General features: G+C 34.0%; 2 long non-coding RNA genes across 11 annotated transcripts; one reads left to right on the top strand and one right to left on the bottom strand.

The window, feature by feature from the left end:
* Window positions 1-5,965: 5,965 nt before the first annotated feature.
* LOC110916881 lies at window positions 5,966-8,493 on the bottom strand. The gene is made up of 4 exons (XR_002580091.2): window positions 8,123-8,493; window positions 6,916-6,988; window positions 6,341-6,812; window positions 5,966-6,224 (listed from the first exon to the last, which is right to left on the bottom strand). It is a non-coding gene; the product is annotated as an uncharacterized LOC110916881 (long non-coding RNA).
* Window positions 8,494-17,794: 9,301 nt separating this feature from the next.
* Window positions 17,795-21,472, top strand: LOC110916249. 10 transcript variants are annotated; one of them, XR_002579602.2, is made up of 9 exons: window positions 17,798-18,088; window positions 18,195-18,228; window positions 18,328-18,444; window positions 19,217-19,314; window positions 19,859-20,017; window positions 20,148-20,265; window positions 20,366-20,467; window positions 21,056-21,119; window positions 21,218-21,472. It is a non-coding gene; the product is annotated as an uncharacterized LOC110916249 (long non-coding RNA). The 10 variants fall into 10 exon arrangements; XR_002579604.2 differs by having other exon boundaries at window positions 17,799-18,088; window positions 18,206-18,228; XR_002579605.2 differs by having other exon boundaries at window positions 17,795-18,228; window positions 19,217-19,325.
* Window positions 21,473-21,761: the final 289 nt, after the last annotated feature.

The following is a 21,761-nucleotide window of genomic DNA, read 5'->3' as shown; positions in this document are numbered from 1 at the left end:
TCATTGGGAGTAATGATAAAATTATCAAAGCTACTAAAAGCATGTTGAAAGCGAGATTTGACATGAAAGACATGGGTTTAGCGGATGTGATTCTTGGAGTAAAGATCATAAGAACCCAAGATGGTCTTGTGTTAAGTCAATCTCACTATGTGGATAAAATTCTTGAAAAATTCAACTCGGGAGATACGAGTGTAGCTCGAACTCCAGTTGATACCTCCCAACATCTCAAGAAAAATAAAGGAGATGGAGTTGCTCAGTTAGAGTATTCAAGAATTGTTGGCAGTCTCATGTATCTAATGACATGTACTAGACCCGACTTGGCTTACGCGGTGAGTAGACTAAGTAGATACACCAGCAATCCATGTGCGGATCATTGGAAGGCTATCACGAGGGTGCTTAGATACTTAAGATACACAAGAAACTATGGACTGCATTATACCCGACAACCAACAGTGATCGAAGGATACACTTATGCAAACTGGATGTCGGATAATAAAGATTCCAAATCAACAAGTGGTTACGTGTTTACACTTGGAGGAGCTGCTATTGCTTGGAAGTCTTCTAAGCAAACGGTTATAGCGAGATCCACAATGGAATATGAATTCATCGCCTTGGATAAGTCAGGCGAGGAAGCGGAATGGCTACGTCAATTCGTGGAAGATATTCCAAGATGGCCAAAGCCTTTGCCAGCCATATGTGTACATTCTGATAGCCAATCAGCAATTGGTAGAGCTCAAAGCTTGATGTACAATGGCAGATCAAGGCATATGCGACGTAGACATAACACGATACGACAACTACTCTCAACGGGTGTTATCACAATTGATTATGTAAGATCAGCGGATAACATTGCGGACCCGTTTACAAAAGGCTTAAGCAGAGAGTTAGTAGAAACATCGTCAAGAGGAATGGGACTAAAGCCCGTGGTAAATGGGAATATGAGGGAAACCTAACTTAGTTGACTGGAGATCCCAAGATCTAAGTTCAATAGGACAACTTAATCATATTACCAAAACGGAGTCACTGTGGGGGAGTACCCCAAACTAAATAAAAGAGAGTTATATATACTTCCTAGTCCATTCCAATCAGTGACATGAAGTGAGGTTAAGCATATTAAGGTTAATGATTTCGGGAAATCAAATAACCATGATGCTTTTAATGATTCATGGGAATCACCTATGTTAGAGAGAAGTGGGGACGCTTCAAATGGATTTGTGGGGTGCGCAAATCCTGGAGCTCTCGCAGAACCAGGCTAGTGTTCTAGGACCATAATAGGACACGACAATGAGGAGTTGGCCAAACCAGGGAGAGTATTGTGTGAAGTGTATTGTCGTTTACACAAATGGGGGTATGTTCAAGGACATCGCGTCTACACACTGCTAGTAAGCTAAGTGCGCTTCAAAAAAGAAGGTTCAAAGGCTTCAACCTACCTATCTTGCAATACTCAACTGTCGAAGTTTATCGTTGAAAAGTGTTAGGAAAAGATCCATTTCCATACATGTGGGGGATTGTTGGAAATTTGATGAAAATAGCATTTTTCATGTGGGGGATTGTTGGAAAAATAGGTGAAAATAGCATTTTTCACAAAAATAGGAAAATGATTTTTTCCTATTTTGGACTAGAAATTAATATAATAAAATGAGCGGGTTCTATATATTTATTTGTGGGTTTGTGTTCTATGTTGGAAGAGCTTCGCAACGAACTAAACCACGTCCAAAACCGAGCTAAGATGAATGAGATATCGATGCTCAAAGTTGGGTGTTTGAAACATTGAATGCTGAAACAAAAGGGAAAGTAGCACCTTGTCCCACATAGAAGGAGAGATGGAACTTAAATGGGTATTTAAGATGGAACTCTCCATCCTTATTGTATCATCGAAGCACACACTAGTGTCCTCGCGAAAGGTGTGGAGCACCGTAACTCGCACTCGCACACGCTCGCGCGCGCGCGCGCGCGTGGCGTGGGCGATGAGGCGCAATGTGGCGCTTTGATGGCGCACTTTGCACTTCGCACGCTCGCATCGCCGAGAGCCGCCTTTGTATTTTTGACCGCGTGCGCGTGGTGGAGCACAAGGGTTGCAAGGACCAAGTGGTAGGTGATGCGGCGCATGACGTGACAGTCATGCGCATGCGTGCGTGAGTACACGTGGCACGGAGGCGCGCGGTTGCGCACATGGTGCATGGGTCATGCTGTGTCTGCGTGGCTCACCAGAGTGAGCCAATACGGCGCGACTGTGTGGCGCGCTCGTATAGGCTCACAGGTGACGTGGCGCACGCGCGCATGGACTTGAGCCAAGAGGACGCACCGCGCATGGTGACGTGGCACATGCGCGCATGGCAGTGAGCCAAGGGGACGCACCGCGCATGGGCATGCAGACCTGGGCGCGTGCGCACCAGGGTGACTTGCGCGCGCACGCGCGCGCAGAAGCTTCCAGCATTGAATGACAGTGCAGTTTCAGTCCAGCTTCGTAACTGACGAGTTAATAAGCTTTGACTGAGAATTAAATGACGTATTAAATTGCATTGAAGACGTTTAATGCAATTTAAATCTCTCTTTAATTCGTTTTTGACTGTTTCAACCTAGGAGCTGTATAAATACAGCTCCATACCCACACCAAGAAAAAACCCAGCAACACAACAGCAACTCTAACTTTCTCTCTACTGTTATCATCTTCTTCCTGCAAGTTTCAAGGTAACCTTCGGGTTGTAGGCGAACTCCGGCGGTACTACTGCTCCGGCTGTTGTACCCTGGGAAACAAAACGAGTACTCTTGGGAGACTCGGCATTTGTTTTAAGGGAAGCGTGTTGAACACGTGACTCAGCCACTCTGCTTCTACCCCTTTCTTGTATTTTGGTTTATTTCAGTTGTAACTTGTATTGTAATTTTCTGCTTTCTTATTTCTATTGTAATCAGTAATAAAATTTGTTTTATTTTATTTAATTACGTGAACGGTTCCTACATCATTAACTTAATTGGGTAAGACGTGCTCAAGGTTGAAGAAATAAATGAGAGAAGTGAATGTTTTAAAAGTTTTTAGTACTAGTAATCAAAGAATCTTTTAGGACAGAATTGAGATGTACGTGAGATTAAAGAACCTTTTTGAGCCCGAATTGTGATATACGTGGAAAATGTTTGAGAGAACGACACGACAGAGAAGAACTTTGGAAGCTCTTCATGATAATCTTGCATCTAAGGGTCAACTTATGAGCTTTCCTACAGTTGGTTATGAATGTGATGAAAAACTAACTGAATTTTTTTTTAAACAGACAACAACATATTATTAATGGAAATGAGGCTTAGCAAGATACTAACCCAAAAGATACAGTCCAAATACATGAACATACCACCAAAACAACTAAACATCGCTAAAAACACTAAAAATTCTCCATCTATCCTAAGTCAAGCCATCTTCCTTCGCCCTATGTTTAACCCATAAGTATTGTCCACCACTCTAACCAAAGAAGAGGATTTTTGATTGAAAACCGTGTCGTGTCGCGTATTCCAAATACTCCACATAGTCGTCGTAATAATTGCATGAAATGCCTTCTTTTTCCGCTTGTTGCCTTGAAAAAAAATTGGAGCCCCAAAAGGTCATTCATGTCAAAGGCGAAAAAAGGATAGAAACCACATCATTAACATATGATTTGTCAAACCAAATGCGCAAACGAACACGAAACAAAGAGGTGATCACTTACTTCTGGAAACTCCCAGAGTTGATTTGAATGTTTCTTCGAACCAACCTTTCCTTCATTGGAAGCCTATCTTTTGAAGCCCGACTTTCCTTGGAACCCAATTGTTCCAAGAGAAAATTGAACCGAACCCATTAAGCACATTGTCCCGGACTACTTGTTTAATGCTGCTAACCGAGAACGAGATGTGATCCCCCAACCCCACTCCCATCAATCACCGCTACCAGAAGAGAATGTGCCGCAAGTTAACGAAATGTTACAGAATTACCTAATGTTTTTAAAGCGCAACCACATGTTTATCGGGAATTTATTACCCTATAAGTTGGTTGGTACCTAACCAGTTATATTTAGTGTGTACCAAATTAAATGACTATAACTATGAAAACAATGTTCATTTAAAATTTAAGGATAGTTTCGATGAAAGTTTAAAAAATATATTAAAGAGATCATCGTGTTATCACTTATGCTGCGGCATTAAACTTGTTCTTAAGACGTCACTTTTATAAAAAAAAAAAAAGATACAAAACAAGTGTTTACAATATATGTTTGATTATTATTTACTTAGGGGATGGCTATGTAGATAACCTTCTTGGGTTGAATTAACCCGTGAAAACTCATTTTAACATTATTTTTTTATTTTTATATGTTATTTATAGTTGATACACAAAAATAAAATAAAAAGTTCTAGGACCTTCAAAACCTCATTTTACACATTTTTGTTAAATATGTAAAACTTGTGTAAACTGTATAAAATTACACAACATCTTTTAGACTAAGTGTAATACTTGGATACAAATTTTTTTTGTTTCAATTTTTTTAACAAATATAATAACATACACAGCATAAATATAAAAAAAATCATTGTTTAATAAGGTTTTGACATGTTTCCTCAACCCAAGTTGGTTTTCAATTATACTTTTCCTATTTACTTAAATATGGTTTCACATCAAAATACATGAGTCAGTGGGTTCAGCTTCATGTAGTGTGTCAAGGAGGGTACCTAACCAGTTATATTTAGTGTGTACCAAATTAAATGACTATAACTATGAAAACAATGTTTATTTAAAATTTAAGGATAGTTCCGATGAAAGTTTAAAAAATATATTAAAGAGATCATCGTGTTATCACTTATGCTGTGGCATTAAACTTGTTCTTAAGACGTCACTTTTATAAAAAAAAAAAGATACAAAAGGAGTGTTAACAATATATGTTTGATTATTATTTACTTAGGGGATGGCTATGTAGAAAACCTTCTTGAGTTGAATTAACGTGAAAACTCATTTTAACATTATTTTTTTATATTTATATGTTATTTATAGTTGATACACAAAATAAAATAAAAAGTTCTAGGACCTTCAAAACCTTATTTTACACATTTTTGTTAAATATGTAAAACTTGTGTAAACTGTATAAAATTACACAACATCTTTTAGACTAAGTGTAATACTTGGATACAAAAACTTTTTTGTTTCAATTTTTTAACAAATGTAATAACATACACAACATAAATATAAAAAAAAAAAACATTGTTTAATAGGGTTTTCACATGTTTCCTCAACCCTTGGTTTTCAATTTATACTTTTCCTATTTACTTAAATATGGTTTCACATCAAAATACATGAGTCAGTGGGTTCAGCTTCATGTAGTGTGTCAAGGAGGGTACCTAACCAGTTATATTTAGTGTGTACCAAATTAAATGACTATAACTATGAAAACAATGTTTATTTAAAATTTAAGGATAGTTCCGATGAAAGTTTAAAAAATATATTAAAGAGATCAACGTGTTATCACTTATGCTGCGGCATTAAACTTGTTCTTAAGACGTCACTTTTATAAAAAAAAAGATACAAAACAAATGTTTACAATATATGTTTGATTATTATTTACTTAGGGGATGGCTATGTAGAAAACCTTCTTGGGTTGAATTAACCCGTGAAAACTCATTTTAACATTATTTTTTTATATTTATATGTTATTTATAGTTGATACACAAAAATAAAATAAAAAGTTCTAGGACCTTCAAAACCTCATTTTACACATTTTTGTTAAATATATAAAACTTGTGTAAACTGTATAAAACTAGAAACGCAACCCGCCGCGTTGCGGCGGGGGCGATATTTATATTCAATCGGTTGCCATTGAGTCGCCTTGATTGAGTTAATTACATAAGATGGTGTCTCAGCTGGAACACGCTTTCTTAAACACCAATGATTGTCCAAAAACGATACCCACGCTCATCGGCGGGTATGAACTTGGTAAATCGTCATATTCCTAAATTAATATCAATTTATTGATGTCTCATGCTTGTATTCCTAATTGGTAAACACCAATTGATGTCTCATTGTATTCTCCTATTGCAAAACAAAAAGTTGCAAGACAAAAAGCCAAATCTACATTTACATACCTACATTTACATACGAAAACAAAAATTACATTTATAGCATAAGGAGCGTTCCATTTTTTGGATCTTTTGTTCTAGCCGGCTCGTTTTTGCAACCTCGTTGGAGTGCATAGTCAACAAAGCGGGCAACAATTCTACAAAAAAAAATATGATGTATAAGTTGTTGAGGTTCCATTATTGTTCCTTGCATCTGCAAATATAACTTGAAATTACCACTGCCAATTCTCAAATCTTGAATATAATTACTTACCCTCTAAGTTTTCTTTTCTCCTCCAGTTGGAAACCAAAGCCCACCAAACTAAAGACAACCCGCTCCATTCTTAATTCTTATACATAAATTAAGCATTCAAGAGCTGTAAATTATCAAATCATTATGATCTTATTGACCGAAACTGCTACGGATTTGCGGTCACTTATGCAAGCCATCGAACTATACAAAGCATCAAAAAGAAGTTATTAAAAACACAAACAAATTAATACTAAAATCGAGGTGGACGAACCTTAGAAACTTGAGTAAAGAATTGACAATGAGGAATTTAGAAGACAAATAAGAGAAAGGAGAACACCACCGTCAAACCACATGCGAAAATAATTGGTCTAGGACTAGCCCTGCACGTCTTTGCTACAAGAGGTAATTGCCGCCTTTTATGGCTTGGATAATCATGCAAAAGAACCTCGGGCTCGTTTGGTTTCATATAGAAGACTCGTCTTATAGAGAGTACCTTATTGAATAGATAGAAAATAAACTAAATAGATAGAATTTAAGCTAATCTATGGTTCTTATAAAAACAAATTAAATATAAGCATGTCAGCAACTTGTAGTACCTTTGTCGTGATCATTGAACTTGCTACAATGGTCACACGGCCAGATGTCAAGGGTGCCATAAGAGCTTCAAATCTATGAAATCAAATGTCGCGATGTATGACAAAATATTAGAGAGTAAAATAGAAGATAATGATATATGAGCCATGAAACTTATAATTAAAAAAATCTTGAGCGAATCTTTTAGTGCACTCAAATATTGCCCTTCTAGTGAAACATCAGCAACATAATTCAACGAATTCAACAAATTATGTCTAGGAATTCTGTAGTTTGCCAAACCTGAATGTTGATTAAGGTTATTATTAGTATCAGAAGTGTCTTATACAACGTTTTTTCCTTTCAATTCATACCAGATAAGGCCGTTATCAACATCGTCCAAACCAATTTTATGACCACAATTGGCTATACGAACATTTTGACACATTATCATCTTTTTACCTAATCTGGGCTATAAATGCATGTACCATTGACTTCAAACTGTGCGAAAACAACTGCATGTTTAGCATGCTGAAAACACAAACCAACATACTATATAATTTACAGCAGTACAGTATAATGGTATAAGTAATGTATACATATTATCCTTTGAGATAATAACAAACCAAGTTCAACTTTGAAATAAAATGTAGATGTTGTCTAAAGTGTAGCAGGTAGGCGAGAAAAAATTGAAGCCATTTTCGTCAAGGTTGTACTATGAAGTTCACAAATCCGCTATTTAAAATTTTGGATTTTCTTGAGTTATAACCTAGATTAGAGAAACTAATGATCAATAGTTGAAACTAACTATCTATTTTGGGTTACAAAAAAATAATATTAGTAGGGCTGTGAAGTTGTTACTTTTTAATAGGATCAAAATATTCAACCTGTATAAGAATCATAATTCATTAAAAGCCTTTTTCCCATTTCCACCTTTTTTATATCGAACAGATTTAAAAATTAGGAAAAGCATGATCACTCATCACTAATCAAAACTACTTTTATCAAAACTACTTTTTCAGTCGTCCCTATTTTATGTTGCCTAATTTCACAACATGTTGTTATTAGTTGATTTCGAGTATGTATGATGGCCAGTTCCTAGGGTTTTTAGTTACGAAGTCAATTTTTCCAAATCACATACTCTTATATGCACACAACAAAGAAAAACCCTAACCTATGAACCGAATGAAACAGAGATAGGCAAATCAAACAGCAGATGAAAACGGGGCTTACCGGAACCCTGTCGTCTTCTAACACCGTCTGATTAGGTTTTTGACGCATCGAACCCTAAACGAAATCAATAAAGTCGGATTGCGTGCGTCTGACTCCGTGAGTCCGAAATACTGATCGATTGAAGCTGAATCTAGCGCCGATTTGAACGTCAATCGGCACTTTTATCGGTGAGATATTCGGCAACTGATCGATGGCCAGGTGGATGCGTTGTTGAGGAGAGTGAAGGAGGCGCCGGAGCGGACGTAGGAGCGACGGGAAGACGGAGAAGAGGGCGGTGGGAGATAGTTAGGGTTTCCATTGACGTTTTTGTCTCACACTCTCTCCTGCGATTTTGTGGGATGAATTTACAACACCAAAAAGTAAATGTACAATTATGAATGCTCAAAATACAAACACTAAAGCATGAAACACAATAGAAACACATGTTACAACAATCAATGCAGCTTTATGTTGCAAATTAGAGTATATATAAATTACACAACATCTTTTAGACTAAGTGTAATACTTGGATACAAATTTTTTTTGTTTCAATTTTTTTAACAAATATAATAACATACACAACATAAATATAAAAAAAAAATCATTGTTTAATAAGGTTTTGATATGTTTCCTCAACCCAAGTTGGTTTTCAATTATACTTTTCCTATTTACTTAAATATGGTTTCACATCAAAATACATGAGTCAGTGGGTTCAGCTTCATGTAGTGTGTCAAGGAGGGTACCTAACCAGTTATATTTAGTGTGTACCAAATTAAATGACTATAACTATGAAAACAATGTTTATTTAAAATTTAAGGATAGTTCCGATGAAAGTTTAAAAAAATATATTAAAGAGATCATCGTGTTATCACTTATGCTGTGGCATTAAACTTGTTCTTAAGACGTCACTTTTATAAAAAAAAAGATACAAAAGAAGTGTTAACAATATATGTTTAATTATTATTTACTTAGGGGATGGCTATGTAGAAAACCTTCTTGAGTTGAATTAACATGAAAACTCATTTTAACATTATTTTTTTATATTTATATGTTATTTATAGTTGATACACAAAATAAAATAAAAAGTTCTAGGACCTTCAAAACCTCATTTTACACATTTTTGTTAAATATGTAAAACTTGTGTAAACTGTATAAAATTACACAACATCTTTTAGACTAAGTGTAATACTTGGATACAAAAACTTTTTTGTTTCAATTTTTTAACAAATATAATAACATACACAACATAAATATAAAAAAAAACATTGTTTAATAGGGTTTTCACATGTTTCCTCAACTCGTGGTTTTCAATTTATACTTTTCCTATTTACTTAAATATGGTTTCACATCAAAATACATGAGTCAGTGGGTTCAGCTTCATGTAGTGTGTCAAGGAGGGTACCTAACCAGTTATATTTAGTGTGAACCAAATTAAATGACTATAACTATGAAAACAATGTTTATTTAAAATTTAAGGATAGTTCCGATGAAAGTTTAAAAAATATATTAAAGAGATCATCGTGTTATCACTTATGCTGCGGCATTAAACTTGTTCTTAAGACGTCACTTTTATAAAAAAAAGATACAAAACAAGTGTTTACAATATATGTTTGATTATTATTTACTTAGGGGATGGCTATGTAGAAAACCTTCTTGGGTTGAATTAACCCGTGAAAACTCATTTTAACATTATTTTTTTATATTTATATGTTATTTATAGTTGATACACAAAAATAATATAAAAAGTTCTAGGACCTTCAAAACCTTATTTTACACATTTTTGTTAAATATGTAAAACTTGTGTAAACTGTATAAAATTACACAACATCTTTTAGACTAAGTGTAATACTTGGATACAAAATTTTTTTGTTTCAATTTTTTTAACAAATATAATAACATACACAACATAAATATAAAAAAAAAATCATTGTTTAATAAGGTTTTGACGTGTTTCCTTAACCCAAGTTGGTTTTCAATTATACTTTTCCTATTTACTTAAATATGGTTTCACATCAAAATACATACATGAGTCAGTGGGTTCAGCTTCATGTAGTGTGTCAAGGAGGGTACCTAACCAGTTATATTTAGTGTGTACCAAATTAAATGACTATAACTATGAAAACAATGTTTATTTAAAATTTAAGGATAGTTCCGATGAAAGTTTAAAAAATATATTAAAGAGATCATCGTGTTATCACTTATGCTGTGGCATTAAACTTGTTCTTAAGACGTCACTTTTATAAAAAAAAAAGATACAAAAGAAGTGTTAACAATATATGTTTGATTATTATTTACTTAGGGGATGGCTATGTAGAAAACCTTCTTGAGTTGAATTAACGTGAAAACTCATTTTAACATTATTTTTTTATATTTATATGTTATTTATAGTTGATACACAAAATAAAATAAAAAGTTCTAGGACCTTCAAAACCTCATTTTACACATTTTTGTTAAATATGTAAAACTTGTGTAAACTGTATAAAATTACACAACATCTTTTAGACTAAGTGTAATACTTGGATACAAAAACTTTTTTGTTTCAATTTTTTAACAAATATAATAACATACACAACATAAATATAAAAAATAAACCGTTGTTTAATAGGGTTTTCACATGTTTCCTCAACCCTTGGTTTTCAATTTATACTTTTCCTATTTAGTTAAATATGGTTTCACATCAAAATACATGAGTCAGTGGGTTCAGCTTCATGTAGTGTGTCAAGGAGGGTATCTAACCAGTTATATTTAGTGTGTACCAAATTAAATGACTATAACTATGAAAACAATGTTTATTTAAAATTTAAGGATGGTTCCGATGAAAGTTTAAAAAATATATTAAAGAGATCATCGTGTTATCACTTATGCTGCGGCATTAAACTTGTTCTTAAACTTGTTCTTAAGACGTCACTTTTATAAAAAAAAGATACAAAATAAGTGTTTACAATATATGTTTGATTATTATTTACTTAGGGGATGGCTATGTAGAAAACCTTCTTGAGTTAAATTAACCCGTGAAAACTCATTTTAACATTATTTTTTTATATTTATATGTTATTTATAGTTGATACACAAAAATAAAATAAAAAGTTCTAGGACCTTCAAAACCTCATTTTACACATTTTTGTTAAATATGTAAAACTTGTGTAAACTGTATAAAATTACACAACATCTTTTAGACTAAGTGTAATACTTGGATACAAAAACTTTTTTGTTTCAATTTTTTTAACAAATATAATAACATACACAACATAAATATAAAAAAAATCATTGTTTAATAGGGTTTTGACATGTTTCCTCAACCCAAGTTGGTTTTCAATTTATACTTTTCCTATTTACTTAAATATGGTTTCACATCAAAATACATGAGTCAGTGGGTTCAGCTTCATGTAGTGCGTCAAGGAGGGACCAGATGCTAAATTTATATACTTCACTAAGAAATGAAAATAATAAACGGGTACGGGGAAACACCCCACATAGCGAGCTCGGTTGGTACATTGGAACAATTTTCTATCTACTATGCAGCTGAAATGAAAAGGGAAAAGGGAATCTCAATATCCCATTCTACCCGTCATGGCCCGTGATCTTCAAGTGTTCAAGCTTCCATGGTAGCTTTGGAATTCAGTTTTTTCTTCTTTTAGTGAGAGGGTTTAGTCCATTCAAAGAATGAGATTTAATCCAACGTCATGGAAATGTGTCTTTTCCTGAAAGACCACTTGGGGGCGGCAGAATCTATACAACATATTACAAGTCTCGAAGGTAAACTCGCTGTTGAAGAATAATTACACGAGGAAGAAGAAGCAAAAGCAGAGGCATTTTCGGTTTTTGTTGATGAACTAGCTTATGATGAATCTAGTTGCCCTAGGCGTAGAATAGGCATTAAATGAAGGCTACGATTATTTATTAAATAATAACAATGTATTCGCGATTTCTCTATGTGTTTTGTAAGAAAATTATGTTTTGTTAATCTTAATATTTCATAAGTAATGAAAAGATATTGAGTTTCTATTATATTTTTAGTATTTATCTGAAACTTTTTTTTAAATAACATGTTATTTTAATCAGATTTTGGTAAATTGGTTTGGTTATTAACCTAATCGGTAACCCTAATAAACTGGTTATTGATTGTACCAATTTTTATTAATATCCAATAACCCCAAAACCGGTTGACATATTTGTGCATCTCTACTCTTGTGTGTGTATTAACTAGTGCTTAGTGTCTTAGTTCATGCATTTTAGGCCTATTAGGTGAAACCCATAATAAGCCAAACGAATGCACACAATCATACGCTCTATCATTTGCCACTTATTGGGGTCTACCTAGTGAGCGTTGATGAAAAGGTACAATTCTGGTAAAGCATGTGGAGCAACCAAACATCGGAAGTTAAGTTAACCTCAGTTTGTAAGTTTTCAAAAAATACAATTAAATCTTATTTTGCTTGTTTCCACAATTTCACACAATAACCTTTTACAGTCGTACAACTTACTTGTTTGTACAAGGTTGGAACATGTCTTGAATCATCTTTGTCAAGCGAGGGTTGCCGATGTTATTGAACGACAAACCTTCTTGAATCACGAACTTCATCATTTGATCTTGAACCTTGTTAAACTCGTTGAAAAATGTCACCTTAAGGGTCGATAACTTGTTTGACCACTTTCAACGTTCCCTCATTCTTTCTTTCATAATATGATTTCTCGAAGTCGAGTTTGAGTTTGAGAAGCTATCGTCGGGAGGGTCGTAGGAAGTGTCTTAGGGAGTGTCGTATTAACTCATGCGATACTGTAAAGTCTTTCACGCACGACACCTTGAATGTCTCACTATAAATGTCTAGTGTCGCAAATACGTGGATTCGTGCTGTTTGCTCCGTTTATAACTCAAAATCCCAACTTTTTACGTTTAACTTCCATGAACCAAAAATTAAGGTTTTTAGCCTCTTTGACAAGTAAAGATCCGACCTTTGGTGAAGGAACCTTTAGTTTGCCAAAAACCTCATTGTCCATTAAAAGAGAAATCTTAGAGGTCGATTCTTACCTAGAATCCGACCTAAACAATTTTGTGATGATCCATTATCATTGGATAAAAAATCGAGCTTCTATCCTTCAAGTTTGTGGCTTTTTATCTTGATTCTTCATTTTCTCTCTACATTTTAATTAAATGAGAAGAATTTAAGGATTAGGATTTATAAATTCTTTATATACTCCTACATCGTAACCTTTCCACAATTAATCCTTCTTTGGACCTTGGCCCAATAATAATTAGCCCACATATTTAATTTATTAAAACCTTGTTGGATAAATTACTTTTTGAGTCCCTATGTTTTAGAGGTTTTAACCACTTGAGTCCAAAATCAAAATGTTTAACGCCCTGAGTCCTTACATCCACTTTTCTTAACCATTTGAGTCCATTTTTTTAGCACCATCCACCAAGTCTGTTAACTACAAGGGCATTTTAGTCATTTACACATAAAGTACAACACTCTTTAATGCATAAAATACAAAGAACAAGTCTTTAATATATGGTTTTAATATTATATAAAATTAAATTTTATATATATATATATATATATATATATAGAGAGAGAGAGAGAGAGGAAGGTTAACGTACATTACGGCCTAACGTACATTACATACGACACGTAATTACGCACGTTCATTTTAAAATCACGCATGTTATAGAACAAATCACGCACGTTGTCGTTCGTGAAGTACGTTAAGCCGTAATGTAATATATATCTATACTATATTATAATGCATGAGTCAAGGACATTTTAAGATACCCAAAAAATAAAAACTTTTCCCTCTCTTTATTTATAGAAAGACCCCTAAAATGAGGGTAGTTTGGTCTTTTAAACACTATTTATTTTTTAGCCCCTAAACTTATTACACTTACATCCCTAAGGTTTTAACAAAATTATAGATAATTAGTTACAATTCACCCCTCCACAACAAACTTATAATTTTTTTTTACTTATTCTTGACATATCTTGTAAACTATATTGTTTAAAAAAAATCCAAAGATAGCATGACGACCTACACATTTTTGTCGACGTTTCGGTAGTTATCTTGTTCAATATCGACGCACGGATTATAAGGTACAAGTAGATAATGCTTTAATGTACAAGTGATTAAATAAAAATATAACAACTAATCTATACTATATAATCATTTAATAAGTTAAATAATAGGTTCTATAAGATTTTCATTCTAAACTTTTAAAAACTAAAACTATTGTCAAATAATTGATTAAACAATTTCTTTATACTTTAGTCAAATTTTAACAAAACTTCCTAATTTTAAGGATAGATAGTATAACAAACCTTCTATAAAAAGGATGGAAAAAACTAAGTGGGAAACAATTTTTAAAATTTAAAACATATAGTTGTTATCTGTATTGTTTTATAAAGCACATAGGAAGATACCCCGTCGCCATCTCTCTCTCTCTCTCTCATGATACTCTTCAGTCGTCTTCTACCTTCTCCCATTGTTTCGTTTTCCTACTTCTGCTCCTTCGTCCACCAGAGGCACCACCGGCTACTAACAACTCCATCTTTATCATTGTAGGTTTTGTATCAGGTACCTAAATTCACGAACCTTAATTCTCTATTGAGTTATTTTTGCTGATTGGTTGTTTTAAGCATTTCTTAGCTAGATCTGGTAAAATAACCCTAGGTGGGCTATTGATATTTTATGTTTCTGATTAAATTGATTAAATGTTGATTGTGTTTTAGAGATTTGTATAGTTTGTTGATGTCGACCTTATTTGATCATGGTCAGATGCAACTTCGATGGTGACTTTTTTTGAGAGATTAGTCTTCCTCCTATCATGAGTCAACTCCTCTCTTATTGTTGACTCCTTTAACCCCAAGGTTTGTTAATTCATTACTTGATCTTATTTTTTTACTTTTCTGACATGATTTTAGGATCGAGTCATGTTTTTTGTTAGTGCTTCTAATGTTTGTTACTTTGTTTAATAGTATTGAGTTATGTTTTTTAAACTTGTAATTTTGGATTTTCTAAGGATGGTGAGTTTGAAATAATCAACCTCAAATTAGAACATTACATTTTGTCCTTAAACAAGTAGATACTAGGGTACAATTTTATTCATCAAAACATTTAAAATTGTTTTTTACATAGGGATATGTTCGCAGTGGAATACTTTCTCCGGCTTAGGTAACTCAATTTTCATAGGGTTTGTTTAGGCATATATATTTAAACAGTTGTAAATTATGAATCTTTTATAACTTTTGTATGAAATCAAATACCTTAATGTGCATCATTAAACTTGCAGTGTTGATTCCGTTGAAAGAGCATGGCAGATCCTTGGTCAAATTCTTGAAGTGCTCCTGGTGCATATAGTCATAGTTAGGTAAAATTGTTGTCTTTTGATACTTTGAAATGTTTTTTTTGTACATGGTATAGTCTATTATATGAGCTTGTGTTTCATAGTAGTATAATTTACATTATAGGTAGGATATATTTAGGCCTCCATAAGTGGCATAAGATTGCAAACATTGGTTGGCTTGCTTTCTCTTTCACATGCTTTGACGGTGAAATAAAAGAGTGGGAAGAAGGAACAGTAACTACCGGTGGCGGTTCAGAAGAAGGCGCGCGGGTGATGTATTTCAGTAATATAAGACACAAATATATTTAACTTTACACTACAAGAAATTAGGGTGTTTACCCACACATAATTTACCTACACATGTAAATGTGTGGGTATTTACCCTCACACGTTTGTATATGTGTGGGTACTGGTTGATAATATATTTTCATAATAATTAACACTTAATATGTGTTGGTAATAGATTTTAGCCACACTTGGTGTTGGTGGGAAAATTTCCCCCCAAAATTGGCAATCAATTAAATATTAAATTACCTACACATGTGGCAAATTTTCGTCATGTGTAGGTAAATTATCTACATATATGTAAAAAACTAATAGATGTGTAGGTAAATGATTATGTTTACCAACACATAATTTTTTTTAAAAAAAATATGTAGATAAACTAAGTTAAAAAATGACGTGGCAAATTAAATGCCTACACATGTTTAAATGTACAATATGTGTAGATATTAGATATATATAAAATAAGTAAATATATATTTTTTGATGACGTGGCAAAACAAATATCTACACATATTTAGAAATGTGCAATATGTGTAGATATTGAATGCATATAAAATACATATTCGAATCTTTTTTATAAGGTGATGTGGCAAAACAAATACCTACACATATTTAGAAATGTACAATATGTATAGATATTGGATACATATAAAATAACTTATGAGGGCAACAAGCTCCATCTAAAGCTCAAGCTTGGTTTGTTGGTCATTTTTCAAGCTAGGCTCCGACTTGGCTCCTATTTGTAGGGTTGGCAATTTTACACGAATACACAAATACACGACACGAACCTACACGAAGTTAACAGGTATCGTGTATGGCCTTAACAAGTATCGTGTACCAAACAGGTAGACACGAGATTACCTGTTAATTTTCGTGTATAACTGTTTACTTGTTAATACCCGTTAGTACACGATAAGAAATTAAATTAAATAAAACTCATCAGCCATGTGCGTGTGGATTCCTTAATTCCTTTCTATTTTCATTCCTCATTCAATTAAAAAAATAAATAAAACGCGAGACTCCTTCTGTAACTCTCAGATAGCATGTCGTGTTCGTGTTTTTGTTCGTGTTAATAGGTATTAACAGGTAATTTTCGTGTATAACAGTCGAACAATCATGTTAACAGGTATTAACAGGTAATTTCGTGTAATCGTGTTCGTGTTTGAAAAAAAAGGACACGATAAGTTATCGTGTCGTGTTCTTGTATGCGATTTCGTGTATCGTGTCTTATCGTATACGGGTATACACGATATGCCAGCCCTACCTATTTGATTTATTAATTTATATTAATTATAATTATATATTTTCAAACTTTTATATCTATACTATATATAATAAGCATATCCTAAGGACTTCTTAAAGTAATTTGCCATTCCCTTAAAACACCCTTAATGCATAATGTAAAAGTCTTTTAAACACAACAAACACATTTATAACTAGGGGTGTAAACAAGCCTAGAAGCTCGAGAGTTACTCGTTATCGGCTCGGTTAAAAGCTCGAACGAGCCGAGCTTTAACGAGCCCGAGCTCGACCCTGAATTAGAGCTCGTTTAGTTATCGAGCCCGAGCTCAAGCCTGAAATACAAAGCTCATTTAGGCTCGCGAGCCTAAACGAGCCCAAACAAAAATTTATTTATTTTTTTTATAATATAATAATAATGATGATAACATTGGCGAGTTGAACTCGAGCCGAGCTTTGGCTCGTTTAAGCGATATTGAAGCGAGCTCGAGCCGAGCTTTTAGCTTTGTTCTCACAATAGCTCGAGCCAAGCTCGAGCTTTGGTTTAAACTCGCGAGCCGGGCTCAAGCTCAAATAAGTAGGCTCGAGCTGAGCTCGAGCTCGAACTTCATAAAAACATGACGAGCCGAGCACGAGCCCAGTCGAGCTCGGGCTCGACCCCTATTTATAACCTCACTTTTCACATATACCCTTACTAACTCAAACAAAAACACACAGTTGATGATGATCTACCGTCCATCACTTAACACGGATCATGATCCTACCGTCCATTAACTTCACACGGATCATGATCCGCACATTCCCTTTTGAAAGCTGTACTATTCCTCTATGCACCAAATTCCTCTCTCTGCATTTTCAAAATTTGAATTCCTGAATGAAAAGAGAGGAGAGGAAGACAGAGAGAGAATGAGAAATATAGAGAGAGAGGCGATGGAGAAGGAGAGATGACGGCATGAGAAACCCTAAATTACAAAATCGTTCAGATCTTGAAGGATTTCCGATACGAAACCTTTGTTAGGGGGCTACAATCGAATGGACAAAAGGTTGAGAGGCATCGATTTTGTCATAATCGAGAGAAGGATGAACGGGCAGCGACGAACTGGGTTTCGACAGGAGTTTTAAGGGTAAGTTTTTATTGAGTTTTCTTTTGCTTTTTGGCTCGATTGAAGCCCTAATTTGTTGTTATTTTCTGCTTTGGTTTTGATTTCAATGATGGATGTTTGATTTGAGGATTTGGAAAGGCATAGCAAGTGTTTGACGAAATGTAAGTCTTTTGTCTCTTTCAGTTTATATTAACATTTGAATTGGAATTTCAATAAGGGGTGTTTCGATTGACCCTTTCTGTAATGAGAGTATCATGTAGTGAGATTATCATTTCATTTAAAAGTTGCTGATGCAAAAGAAGTTGCTTCCGTAAGTGCCATTGCTAATGAGAAGTTAAAAGCAGAGTAAGAAGCTACTGGTAATAAAAAGAAAATAGGTATGCTTTTATAGACTATTATTTTATGATAATAATATTGGCAAATATGGAAGTGCCAATGTGCTTTGTGCCTAGCGCGCCTCATGCGTGCTTTTAGATAGCCATGATGTTCTGAAAATTGTTTTGACTTTCTAAGAAATGGATGGAGTTTTAGAAAATAGTTACCTAGATCTTACCGTAGAAAGTTATTTCAAATTAGGGTCAACTAAAGAACAAGAAGTGGATTTTTTAGCTGAATTTACTTCAATTTAGCCTTTAATGAACTTCTCATATGTTTTTTATATTAAGCTTTTATAGAAGTCAACAATCACACTTTCACTTATTTCTAGTCGGATTCGGGAGTACTCGGGAAGTACTCGGCCTAGGCGGAGATTACTCGGGGAGTAATTGTCCTAGACGAACAATACTCGGGCCTCGGCAGCCTACCTTGTAGCGAGTACTCGGAGCCTAGGCGGGACTTTTACAACCATGCCTACATGAAAATTTGAATTTTAATCAAAGGACCTGGAATTTAACAGCTAGAATTGAAAGAAATCATATGTCCCTATCTACTATTCCCAAAAGTCATAAACATAACGATAAATTGGTTGGGTTCATTTGACCCATACAAGTGTATTTTGATCAATAAGATCTAATAAAGGGTATTTGATTTCTTTTGACCCGTTATGACTTACGCGTGTGTGTTACGTCTTATGAATTGTCAAAACAAAATTAATTCACTTTTTTTCAAAGTTAATTCACTTTTTTAAAGTTGTTTGTTTATTGTGTCTAGATAACTTCAAGGGTTAAACGGGTGACGATGACACAATCACGAAGTAGACCTAGGTGATCGGAATAGTATGGTTATCTCCAGCTTGCCCTGCAACCAAGGTGCTTATTTGGTAATTGAATAAATTTCTTTCACCTGGTTTGGTTATTATTCTCTTTAGTGTAGGTATAATGGATATGGGCAAACCAGGTTGGGTTGGCCCACACCCCTTCATTTGACCCATTCCCAGTTGAGGTTTTTACGTCAGATTACCCATTTCAAATACTAACCCTTTAAATTAGAAGCTTTTGATATTTTTACTCCTGTGATTTTCCATCATAATTTTTTGATATTTCAAACTCAAATACTAACCCTTTTAATCTAACCAGACTTTTGACATTAGAACTACAACTTTTGATATTTTTACTCCTGTGATCTTTTATTTATTTGATACTAAAAGTTAAAAAAGTATCATGCCTGTATAAAGTTCAAGATAAGAAAAGAACCTGATGAGGTAATGGTTTTGGTTTTGGTTTTGGTTTCTTTCTGATTATGTAAATTGTAAAATGATATTATCAACATTTCAGCAATTTCATTAAAATGGTTTTGGTTTCTTTCTCATTTGATTTGTTTTCACCTTAAATATATTTGATTTTGTAACTGCAGACACTTCGTGATATTGCATGGGGTAAGATAACCCAAGTGATTTGGACGTTGGATGTGGAGTTGCAAGCTTTAGGGAATATCTTTTTGAGATAGACGTGGTTGCATTTCGTTTGCTCCAAAGGATGAACATGAAGCTAAAGGAATTTGCACTAGAAAGAGGTATTCCCGCCATTTCAGCTTCAAAAGGCTGCCCTTTCCATGCAAGATCTTTGATGTCATTCATTGTTCATTTAAGGGCATTTATGTTTCTTATATTGTAGATAATAATAACATGCTTGTGATTTATTAGGATGACGGGCTACTGTATACAACGTGTGGGAGTCCTATCTATGTTGCTCCTGGGATTCTTTCCAACAGGGGATATGATGGCGCAACATCAGATGCAAGAAATCTTGCAGTTCTATCAGGTGTGCGTGTGTGTGAGTAAGAGTTGAAACTTGATAGCTTTTCTCGAATACAATATTGTGAAATTTCTTTCTAACGTAATTTTACTTCGAGTATTTCTAGATTTTTAAAGGGATGTACAGATGCTGAAGTGGTCACCTTCAGGAGTGGGAGCTTAGGCTGTGCCTCCAGGTCAGCCCACACAGCTGGCAGCTTTCCGAATCGGTATACTGGTCTGAGTGCTTCTCTGTGAATTAGTATAAAAAGGATATATATACTATCATGTAATGTATTACACGGGTAGATAACCTAGTGTACTTATATGATGTATACATTAATCTAGGTAAATAGGTTAACCAAATCATTGTATGATGTTACTTTTAAGAGAGTAGGGTTGCTTCATAATGTTCAAAGTTGTTTAAAGTTAGTAATTTTAGTGTAATAATGTTACTCTTGATTAATTTTAGTGTAATAATGTTACTCTTGATTAATTTTAGTTAATAATGTATACTGGAAGATATGATTACATAAATGATTGGTAAGAGTCTAAGATGTAGAAAAAACATAAGGAGCTTCAAGAATAGACAAGTGTTGCTGAATCAGAGTTGCAAAAGTGTCCTGTTTGTTTCATCAACTCTTTTTTTTTTTTTTTTTTTTTTGTATAGGAGTGATTCACTCATTAGAATAGATTTCTTGTAGTGTTTAGTATGCTAACAGGCTTGCATCTTGTTTGGCAGCTAAGGTAATCGATGCTCTACTTATATTTATATATCTTTCATACTTTGATTTGATTTTTATGCCTTTTTTTGCAAGGACTTCGACATTAGCTTGTGTGTGCATCTTCGAGGTCTTGTATGTTCTCAACACACTCATGCAGGTGGTTTTCTTTTACATTAATTAATGATAGTTTAAATGAGCATATCTTATGTTTCAAGATTGTTTTTTTTTTTTTTTTTTTTTTTTTTTTTTTTGCAGACATTTCAAAATAAAGTGCTTGCTCCTGCTGTCACAAGTTAGATAAAATGGTTTAACGATGTATTATGGACCTATCGTAACATTTATATTTTCATGGTCATATCAATGGTCAAGATCCAACTCTTGATTCTCTTGTTAAGTTGACAAGCCTTTTGATTATTTATGATTTTACTGTCTTGTAGTTTACATTTGTTTCATGTATTAATCAAATTGGCACTTTGTTTCATGTATTAATCAATGGTGATGTTTGTGACATTATGTATGATTTTAGTGCCTTTTAGTTTACATTTGTTTCAACACATATTAAGATCAATACCAACACATCTTCAACATTTACCTACACATAATATTACTTTTACCTACATATAAGATTACTTTTACCTACACATATATTCATGCCACGTCATCCGTCACGTCGGATGCCATGTCACATGCCACGTCGGATGCCTCATCACTTGCCTCGTCAGATGCCACATCATCTGCCATGTCAGATGCCACATCATCTGCCACGTCAGATGCCATATCATCTGCCACGTCAAATGCT

This window comes from Helianthus annuus, chromosome 16 (assembly GCF_002127325.2).
Source record: "Helianthus annuus cultivar XRQ/B chromosome 16, HanXRQr2.0-SUNRISE, whole genome shotgun sequence".
Lineage (NCBI taxonomy): Eukaryota > Viridiplantae > Streptophyta > Magnoliopsida > Asterales > Asteraceae > Helianthus > Helianthus annuus.
Note: the sequence above shows the minus strand (reverse complement) of the source record. Positions and strands in the feature narration are given on the sequence as shown.